At 32.3% G+C, this 10737-nt stretch overlaps 1 long non-coding RNA gene across 1 annotated transcript; it reads right to left on the minus strand.

Moving 5' to 3' along the window:
* Window positions 1-278: 278 nt before the first annotated feature.
* Window positions 279-4864, minus strand: LOC121217964 (uncharacterized). Its single transcript, XR_005914233.1, has 4 exons — window positions 4524-4864; window positions 4395-4456; window positions 1589-1671; window positions 279-557 (listed from the first exon to the last, which is right to left on the minus strand). It is a non-coding gene; the product is annotated as an uncharacterized lncRNA (long non-coding RNA).
* Between the last annotated feature and the right edge of the window lie 5873 nt (window positions 4865-10737).

Raw genomic sequence — 10737 nt, forward strand, 5'->3', positions numbered from 1 at the left:
CTTTATCAATATTAAAGGTTCCAACATTGTGCAAGTCCACCATACAGGAAACCAACGCTGCATCTTCTTTTGGAACCCATTTCCTTTTGGTTCCTCAAGAAGTTTGGGAAGAAACATTTGATTCTGAAACACATGACATAACTATCTTAAGAAAAAAAAACAAATTAAAATTAAGTTTAATATCATGAATCAAAAGGTGAACACTTTATAAAATTAAAATTAAGTTCAATATCATGAATCAAAAGCTCAACACTTTATAAAATTATAACACATGATGAATTAAAAGAAATTAAATTATAATTCAACAAGTTTAGAACAATACAAAAAATAATTCAAACACCACCAAAGTTTCACAAACTAGATACATAAAATAACATAAACAAATTAACTCAAACGCATTTTGTCCCTAAACCTAACTAATTTCTAGATGCTTGCCATTCATCGAACATTTGGCTGATAACCTTGACGCCACTCATTCAAATGATATCGTTGTCCTCTAAAAGGTGCAAGAAATCCCTCACAATTTGTGTATCCAGCATCAACTAGATAATAACAACCTATAAAAATTTTTTTTTAAATGATTAATTCCCCAATAATGTTTAATCTTAAAGAACAATTCAAAGTCCTCTAATTTTGTACTTGACCATGAGGAACTTTTAGTCCATGTCTCCTACTAATGGCATCTTGAAGAACCCATCCATCAGCAACAGAACCTTCCCAACTAGGAAAAACATATACAAATTGCATATCAGGTGTAAAAACACCTAACATATTTGTTGCTATGTCACCTTTTCGCGTTCGATATCTAGGTTTATCAATTGTTGGAACCCTAATCTTGATGTGGGTTCCATCTAAAGCACCTAAGCAATTCTATATCACATGTATAAAACCTTGAGTTAGGATACTATATTTAAATCTAAATCAACTAAATTATGTAGAAACTATATATAGAACTCACTCCAATACCTTAAACCATTTCCATTTTTGGGTCTGTAGAATTAGCTGTAATTGGCTCTGCCTTTTTAAATAACACATCTTGTAAATGTATGAAAGCATTTAAAACATTGTGAAATGATCTGCTAACAGTTTCCCCGGACCTACTGAAGTGATACTTGATAACTCGATTTTTAAGGTGATGGGAAATGATATGTAAAAACATTGCCACTTGCTCATCAACAAGCATGTTCCTTGACAACTTCAATCCCCCTAACATTTGTAACATATCACATAGTTTAAAAAAGGCAATTCTATTCATCCTAACCTGTTCAATATAGGTCTCGTCACTAGCATATATAAGTCTTTTCACATAATCCTGTTTTGCATAAAAATCTAAAATATAGGACCTAATCCTTGGTCTATAAGTATGTAGGCTATGGCTGGCACCCAATATAAGTAAGAACCAACTCGCAATTCTACAGATTTGCAACCATATTGTCAATGCAATACCAATTCTTTTACGCCTCACACTTTGTGCAAGATATTAATGTGTTATATATCTTCAAATCGTAGTAAAAGGGTCACATTTCTCCAATCATAATTTCAATAATAGTAAAATAAAATTAAATAATTTAATTGCCAAAGAACTTACAGTGATTGTGTGAATACAAGACGCTCAACTGTGGGTGGAGGAAGCAATCAAACAAGCCAAAGATTTCAAGTTGCAATAACACACTATCAAAGAAAAACGAACAATACAAATTTAGAATATTTACGAAGCAAAAAATAGAACTTAAAATTATCTTTGCAACTTGAAATTCATTTCTTTATCAATCACCCAAACAATAAAGAAAGAAAAGAAAAGAAAAGGCAAGAATGTGGTTTTTGTGGATTTGATTCATTGATGTCTGACATTTAATATTTTTTTTCAAAAATAGCAATTTGATAAATATAGTGTGTTAAATAACAAACGGTATTTTATTGACATATCTACCTATTTCTTGTAAACAAAGATTAGTTATCCATTTCTTCAATTACTTTGCTTGATACCCCATCTAGAACTTATATAGAATTAGACTATCATTGTGAGGTGAACAAATTTTGAAAATAGTCTAGAGCAATTTGCATAAATTCTTCGTCTTCAAAATTAAAATTTGTATGTATATGTATAATTGAGCTAAAATTAATTGTAGGTATATGTATAATTGAGCTAAAATTAAAATTTCATCTATATATTGAATTAAAAATAAACTTATATTTATACAATTGCACCAAAAAAAAATTGAAATCACATTCTACATCAAATTAAAATTTAATGTAATTTTAGATTTATTTGAAATTATGTTGTTTCCATATTTATTATTAATATTCATTACAGTTAATTAAAACAATATTTTGTTAATTAAAACTGAAGACTTTGTAATTATTAAATGGTATTTAATAATTTAATATATAATTTAATTATTTTCATTTTAATAAATTGGAATGTTAAAAATAAAAAATATATAATTTATTTATTTTAATTAAATATATAATTTAATTAGTTTTATGCATTTAATTATTTTTATTTTAACAAATGTATTATTTAAAAAATTGAAAAATAAAAAATAAAAAATATCCAAACTGTACTTGAATTACAAAAATAAACAAATGCATTTGCACTAACTAATAAAAATTAGTTAAAATAAAATCTTGGAAAATTAAATCTTGAATAATAATTGAAAATTAATAGTTAAAATAAAAAATAATAAAAATAAACTGTTTTGCACTAACCATTACAATAGTCACTCAAAATTGATTTGCACTAACTATTACAACCACCTAAACAAATAATCAAACAAGAAATGAAACAAACAAGCTAGTCAAAACAGTAGTTGCGCATATTCTCAGTAGAAATCAGCTATTAAAACTTGATCAATCCCAATTAATCATCTGCTAACAGTTTGACTTTCATGCTTATCAAACAGTTTACTACTATTTACTAGTGTAGATATATAGCAATATGACTATTCTCGATTAAAACAGTTTACTAGTGTTTGTGAAATTCAATTATCCTTAAAAAACAACACATTAATCATCAAAAAACAATATGACTTTCATGCTTATCAAACTAGCTCAAGGAAGTCATTTGGGAGACTAATAAGACCTCTTAATTGAACTATGCTATCATTTTCTCAAACATGCCATAGTCAAACACTTTACAAAGTTATTTGTTTAAGAGCTGCGAATTGCAATTTTAATCAACCTCAAATTCTGCATGGCATAGAAAAAGGAACTGCATAGCAAAAGTAATCCATATATCTTTAGATACAAAAGGTATTTGCATGTGTGCACGCGCACATACATATTTAATATTATAAAGAGAACAATATAGCTCATGGTGAATAAATAAAAAACAAGGCAAGTTCCATATTCATTAGGTGCAAGGTGAGCAGATTCATGATATAAAAAACAGAACAAGGTGAACAGATTCAGTAGGCGCAATGGCAGCCACTATTGGTTGTAGTTGTATCGTCCATCACCGCTAAAGAACTTAATAGCAATGTTAACAAATTTCACATCAGGGACCGCAGATGCTAATAATAGTAAAAAAGAAAATAGTTTCGATAGCATTCCACTATGTCTGTAAATCGATACCATTTAAAAAATTGGATCAAAGAGAGTAACAAGCAATAGGATCAAAAACGGAAAATCAAATATAGCAGAGTGAGTGCAAAGGCAGAGAGTAGATAACATTAATCGAGCCCTAACTCAAAATCTGATGACTAAGTTTCAAATTTTACCTTAATTAACATTATGCTATTTGGTTTGATCTGTCGGAAGCTTGAAGACAGAGACTGGAGGAGGAGGAGAATTGGGCAAGACTGAGCTAGAGTTGTTGTGAGAAGCTTGATTTCAGGAATTTTAGGAGAGACTTTAGGAAATATAATTCTACTACTTCTATGAATCTATACCCATGTAAATCATCGATGTGTTTTCTTTGAAATATGCAGGACTAATTTCAAAATGCATGAATAAACCCCTCCCAATGTTTTTTCATCCAATTAAATCTCTAGACTAAAAGAAATTGACTAAATAAGCATTTTGATCGATATTGACTATGAAAAAAAGACAATAACAATAACAACACAGATAATCCATAAACACAAATGGAAAACATCAACTTAATACAAAAACCAAAACATGAACTCCATGTTAACATTAGGAAATTTCAAGAAATGCAAATAAAAAGAACTCATCTATATATTGAAATCACAAGCCATTCGGAAAACAATAGAATCAGTCAAACATACAATAGAATAAACAAGTATAGAACCACATTGAAAAACTTTTCATCTGTTCAATCGAACATGCAATAGAAACAGTCAAAGAAAAGCCCAATGGAAATCATAAGAAAAGAATTAATATTTAGGAGAACAAAAACAAATATTGCAGATTTGAGCAAAAGGAAAACTAACCTGTAAAATAAACAGGGGAAGAGTGCGAACTGCTAAAAGAATGATGGTAACGATCTGTCAGGCTGCTGTAGAGTTAGGAGTAGAAAGAAAAGGGAAATTGATTTTAAGCAAAGAGTGAAAATACATTACCTCTGGAAATCAGTTTTTCGTTCTTGATAAAATGAAGAAGATAAAAGAAACGAACGAGAAGAACCGATGGCAGAACCGATGGAAGGAAAAAAATTAACCTCTGGAAGGGAAACGTAGGAGAATCAGAAGCTTGATGAGGGTAGAAAATGGAATAAAAAATAAGAAACGCGGGCGGAATACCTAATCAACGCTGAAGGGGCGTAATGGCTATTACAGCCAATGGGGGTAATAGAGGCGAAACCGATTCGAGCTGTAATAACATTACAGCCAACCAAACGCCCGTTTGGTGGTGGGCCCGCAGAATAGGGGGAATGCATGCCTATTCTCCCCAACCAAATGCCCCCTAATAGTTTAGCCGTGTTTGCAACACACATAAAATCATTTAATACTTAGTAACACAAGATTTAATTGCTATTTTTTTATATAACCAATTGGATTATTATTCTAAATTAAAAATCTTATTATACATATATGTATATGGAAATATAAATTTAGAATATAAACGCATGTTTAAAAATATCATTTAATGAAAAATAATGAAATTTATGGTTTGAAATAATTAATCATAACAACACATAAAATATATACGATACTAAAATTTTAATAGATGGATTAAATTATGAGTAAAACAAAATTTAATCACATGCATATATCAGATAAACAATATTAAATGCACTACAATTATTTGCCATTAATTGTAAGTTAGAGTCAAGTTGACTTGTTATACCAACTTAATGAACAACATTATATAGATATACAACTGATGAAGATAATAAATTATGCATATTAAAATAAAAATTTATAAAATATATCAAAATAAAACTTTAGTTAAGTGGTAAATTTAAAGTTTTTCCAATTTAATTAGCATGGAATCAAATCTATCTATCTATTTATATATTGGTTTTTTAATAAAATAAAAAGATTAAAATAACCTCGAATCTAATCCTACCCACATCGATATTTGATTGATATATGATACTAACTCAAACAAAAATTATAGTAATAATATAGCCATTGTATTAATTATTTAGAAAAACATATAGTGGTTACAAAAATCCTTCATGCATCAAATAATGACTAAACAAAACAAATTACATTTAGTAATTTTGTAATACTAATATTTATTTATTTACTTAGTATATTTATCACCTTTTACTTTTTCTTTATAACAAATATTTGAACACTAGTAGTCGAATAACACATGTAAACCTTTGTAATGTAGTATTTTGATGTCATTTCCGGTGTAAAGTAGTAAATGTTGCTGCTACTGCTATTTATGATTCTTTGTAAACCTTTGTTTTCTTTGAGAAAAATCCCATAATGTATAAAAACACATGTAAGTTGAAAGGGAAAGAAGTTCCAAAACTACCTTTAATTCCATTACATTGGGTAGTAAGTAGAGCTTTTTAGCTTGGATTAACTTTATTGTCTGTGGCGGAGTCAAAATGTTAATATTGGGGTCAAGTTAAAATTAGACATTTTACGTAATAATCAATTTAAATATATAAACAAACGATTCAAAAGAAAAAGAAACAATGTTATACCATAATAATCTATTCAAAAGAAGTAGTATTCCAACATGACAATCGATTTAAACATAAAAACAATTTATTCAAAAGAAGCAATATTCCAACATAACAATCGATTCAATCCAAATTGACCAATCCATGATCATCCAAAATCAACCAAATTTGATCATCCAAAAACAAGTATATTTTTCATAGTTTCTTGATCCGAAATTCACATAACTTTCGACTCGGTTAACAATTTTTTATTTCGTTTTCACCAGAATTCTCAGTGCATAATTTTAAACAAAGTGACCAAGTTTTTTTTCCTCCCATTCACTTTGGCTCAAACTTACTATAACATTATCTAGCTATTTTTGCTTTATAATAAAGATTTACTGGATGGTTATGTTTTTTAGTTATACTACTTGTTGATATATATAAAATGTAGTGTCAATGAGGGTATATTAGTGAGGCACTTAGGTTGTGTGGTTTTGGTATGTTTTATGTATGTTCATATGTGTTTTGAATAGGTGAAAGTGGTTGGAAATTGATACGACCCCCGCCTTGTGGATGATTTCGAGTCGTGTTTGTTGCCCGATCATTCAAACGATGAAGTTTCGTTCGTCTTGAATCAAAGAGTTATATTTGTTCAATGAAGGTGTTTATGGTTCATTTAAGGTTAAAAGGAAATGGTTGGTAAGGTATTTCGGCTAAGAAAGAAAGAAAACAAATATTAAAGGTATGGAATTTTCGGTTTAAGGTGAAATGGAAAGAAAGGCTTAAAAACAAGAATGAACCAACACTAAGGAAAATGTTGACCCGAATCTTATATGTCTTTAAAGTGGATAAAAACGGATGTAAAAGGACCTCGACCCACTATCTATCAAAGATAGGAACCTTGGTATCAAATGAAAGCCACACTTTGGGTTGAAAGTGATAAGTTCGATTTTTGCAAAGAGCAAGGTTGACGCCACTAACTAGTAGATAAGCCAACGAGTCTTTGGACGAAATTGAGAGAAGAAAATCTCACAAATCTTCAATATATTATCAAAATGGCAAAAGTCCTTTACATGATAAAACAAGCCTCTATTTATAGGCTTTACAAGAGATAGCCAAAAAGACTCTTTAGGGAGCTAATTAGACATCTGAAAATTCCAGAATTTTTAAGGAAACTTCCTTGAAGCTTCATAACCATAGGGAACGGTAATGGACAGCTTCTAGAGGCAACAAATCAGCTGAAACAATGAATAAAACGTTAGAGGGCTGATTAGCATTAATTTGGGTGCATCCAAATGCTTGAACATCACTTAATTAGGCTCTTTGGTTCAGCTGAACATTCTTGATATTAATTGAGCTGCTTGAAACACTTCAATAGCCAAAAAGGTGTGAACAAAAGAATTTGAATGATCAAGCAATGGGAACAAACGAAAATGAACAGCCCCCAATGTGAAAGGAATGTTCGGTTGGTGTGAACAGCCTTTAAAAGAGCTTTGGGCAGCCGAATGTTCATTCTTGGAGAGTTGGAAAGTTTGGCTGAAAAATTGCTTGGAAAGCACCAACAATCAGCTCACAATTAAATTTATCCATGCACCTTGCCGTCCAAAAGATGAATGTACCTGCAGCAATTAAAATGAATTAAATTCAGCATCAAATGAATGTAAAAATCTGCACTTAAATTTCAGTCATGACATTTTAAATGAACCCAATTAAGTTGTCTTGACTTAAGACATTTTAAATGGCTGTAGAACAAAGACAAATTAAATTAGCTCAAAAGAAATTTAAATGGCTGTAGTAATTTAGACAAATTAATTAACTCAACTTATTAATGTCGAAAATAATAAGACACATTAAATGACTTAAAGACACAATTAACACCTAGTTAAATTAGTTAATTAGCTTAAACTAAATTAACTAAAATTTATTCCAGCAAAATAAAATGCAAAACTAAAGAAAACTAAAATGAGTTTATTGAGCTAAGTTTGAGCTGAATTGAGCTCAACCAGCTGAAATTGAGCTAATTCAACTCGCAAATACTTGCAAACGACACTTAAAGAGTTGGTCCTAGGAGTTGCTCGGGGTGTGGTCGTATCATCCCCTCCCTCTTTAGAGCGATTTGTCCTCAAATCGGGCCATTTGCTCGCGAAAAATCTTCCACCATCACAGCCCCCTTGGTTGAAGATTTTGACAAATGTGTGCCAAGCAACCTTCTCAAATGGACTCCCCTTATTCAGCAAAAGAAAGTGCAAAAGGTTCAAACTCAAATTGTATTCACAAGACATAAAAAACTCATTCAATCGTTCATGAACCCTTAGTTTCATTTGAGCACAACTTGCATGCTCCAAATTGACAAGCAGTATCGGTGTGCCAACATTACAACCAGGTAAACTCAATCGATTACAATAATAATCAGTCATATAATTTTGCACACAATCGGACTCAATAACCCGTTTCAATGCCCTCTCATTATGATCAATCAGAAAGAAAATTTTATATAGATTTTCATCTTGCAGGTTCAAAAGGTGCAAATGACGAGGGGCTAGGATTTTACTTGCTTGTTGATCAACATCGCAATTTGTATTAACAAGATTCTGATAATCATTTAAGAACTCATCATTGCTAATCAAAGAAGAATAATCAAGTACTTGAAAATACAAATATTTGTGAAAGTCCAAAGCATCAACAGAGTTGTCATCAACATGCGAATAAATTATAGACATCTTAAGATTTTCCAAAGTCGTTGCTTGTTTACCTGTAGGAGTAAAAAGACAAGAATCGGTTGTACCTTTTTCGTTCAACACAAACCTCCTCTCCTTGGAAATATATTGTAATCGAAACTCCTTATTCTTGTTAACCTAAAATGATGAAGAAACATGAAGACAATGGTTAATCAAAACATTTTTCTCACTCTTTGTTTTTTTACTTTCACTTTCTTTTTCTTTTTCATTTCTTTCAATTTCTTTTTCATTGTTCGTTTCTCTCAATTTTTCCACAGACTTTTTCAATCTTTGTTGATCTTCCATCACTTACTTTGGTAATAAAGGTGCCAAAATAATATTTCAGCCTTGGTACTTGAAGGAGTATTGGTTGGCAAACCCGTCATGCTTGACCCTTCGATCAAACTGCCACGGTCTTCCAAGTAATAAGTGCCCTGCATGCAAGGGTACCACGTCACATAAAATTTTATCATGATACTTCTCGATTGAAAACGCAACTAGGGCTTGTCTATTCACCTTTAACTCGACACCTTCATTAAGCCATTGCAGCTTGTATGGCCTCGGGTGTTTGGTGGTCGGTAAAGCAAGTTTTTCTACCATGAATGTGCTTGCCACATTTGTACAACTACCTCCATCAATCACCAAACTACAAACTTTACCTTGAATGTGACAACGAGAATGAAACAAGTTTTCACGTTGCGGTTTCACTCCCGGTGCTTTGTGCACTTAAGCACTTTTTAACAACGAGCATCTCTCCTTCCACCGCGTATTCTATCTCTTCATCTTCATTGATAAGAACATTAGCCTCGTTGTCATTTTTTTCTTCTTCTCCTTCTGATTCAATGTCACCATTGGATCTCACAAACATATTGCTCCGATTAGGGCATTGGCTAGCAATGTGCCCCCTCCCTAAACATTTGAAACATTTGATATCCCTTGATCGGTTTTTGGAAAGCTACTTCTTTGCCTTTACTAGTTTCGCCAAAGGGCTTGGTAGACTTTGCTAGCACCACTTGGTCTTTCGCGCGATTTGATAGATCTTCTTTGCCCGTGCCTTGGTTCCATTTTTGAGAATTGTTGGTGCTAGGAAAGGTTCGACTAGTTCCTTTTCTCTTCAATTGTTTTTCGACTTTGATGGCAACATGCACCATATCAACAACTTCGACGTAGTGTTGAAGTTCCACCACGTTAGCTATGTCACGATTAAGACCAGCTAAAAATCGGGCCATGGTTACTTCACGATCTTCATCCACGTTCGCACGAATCATGGCAATCTCCATTTCTTTAAAATAGTCCTCCACACTTCGATTTTCTTGCGTAAGATTCTGCAATTTTTTATAAAGTTCACGATAATAGTAAGAAGGTATAAATCTCTTACGCATTACAGCCTTCATTTCGGTCTAAGTTGAGATTGGCCGCTCCCCGTTCCTTCTTCGACTTGTGGTAAGTTGATCCCACCATATCATTGCGTAATCGGAGAACTCTATTGCTGCCAATTTCACATTTTTGCTCTTCGAGTAGTTGTGACACTCGAAGACCATCTCGATTTTTCTCTCCCATTCTAGATAGGCTTCTGGATCGGATTTCCCTTGGAATGGGGGAATAGAAAGCTTGATATTCTTTAAGTCATCATCAACTCTATCTTGTTCCCTATGACCTCGTTGCCTTGGACCCCGTCGTCTTTCACCTTGATTCGAAGCTTGGTCACTTTCCACCTCGCTTGGCTCGTAAGGATCATCCTCAAAAGGTCTTGCTCACCCTCGCTCCTATCCCGGTCCTTGAGGGGTTCCTTCTCGTGTTGGTCATCCTTCCACACGATCAAGTCTCTCATTAATGGATTCAAGTTCAGTTCGAAGCATTCGTTGAAATTCCCTTAAGAGGGCTTGTTGGCTTAAATCGGGGAACTCCTCCTCCCGGTGCGACATTTCTTATCGGTTGCCTCTCAGGTCTTCCCACCATGTTTTGCTCGGGATCTTGAGACATAATAAAAGT

The sequence above is a fragment of the Gossypium hirsutum genome, chromosome D05 (genome assembly GCF_007990345.1).
Source record: "Gossypium hirsutum isolate 1008001.06 chromosome D05, Gossypium_hirsutum_v2.1, whole genome shotgun sequence".
Taxonomy (NCBI): domain Eukaryota; kingdom Viridiplantae; phylum Streptophyta; class Magnoliopsida; order Malvales; family Malvaceae; genus Gossypium; species Gossypium hirsutum.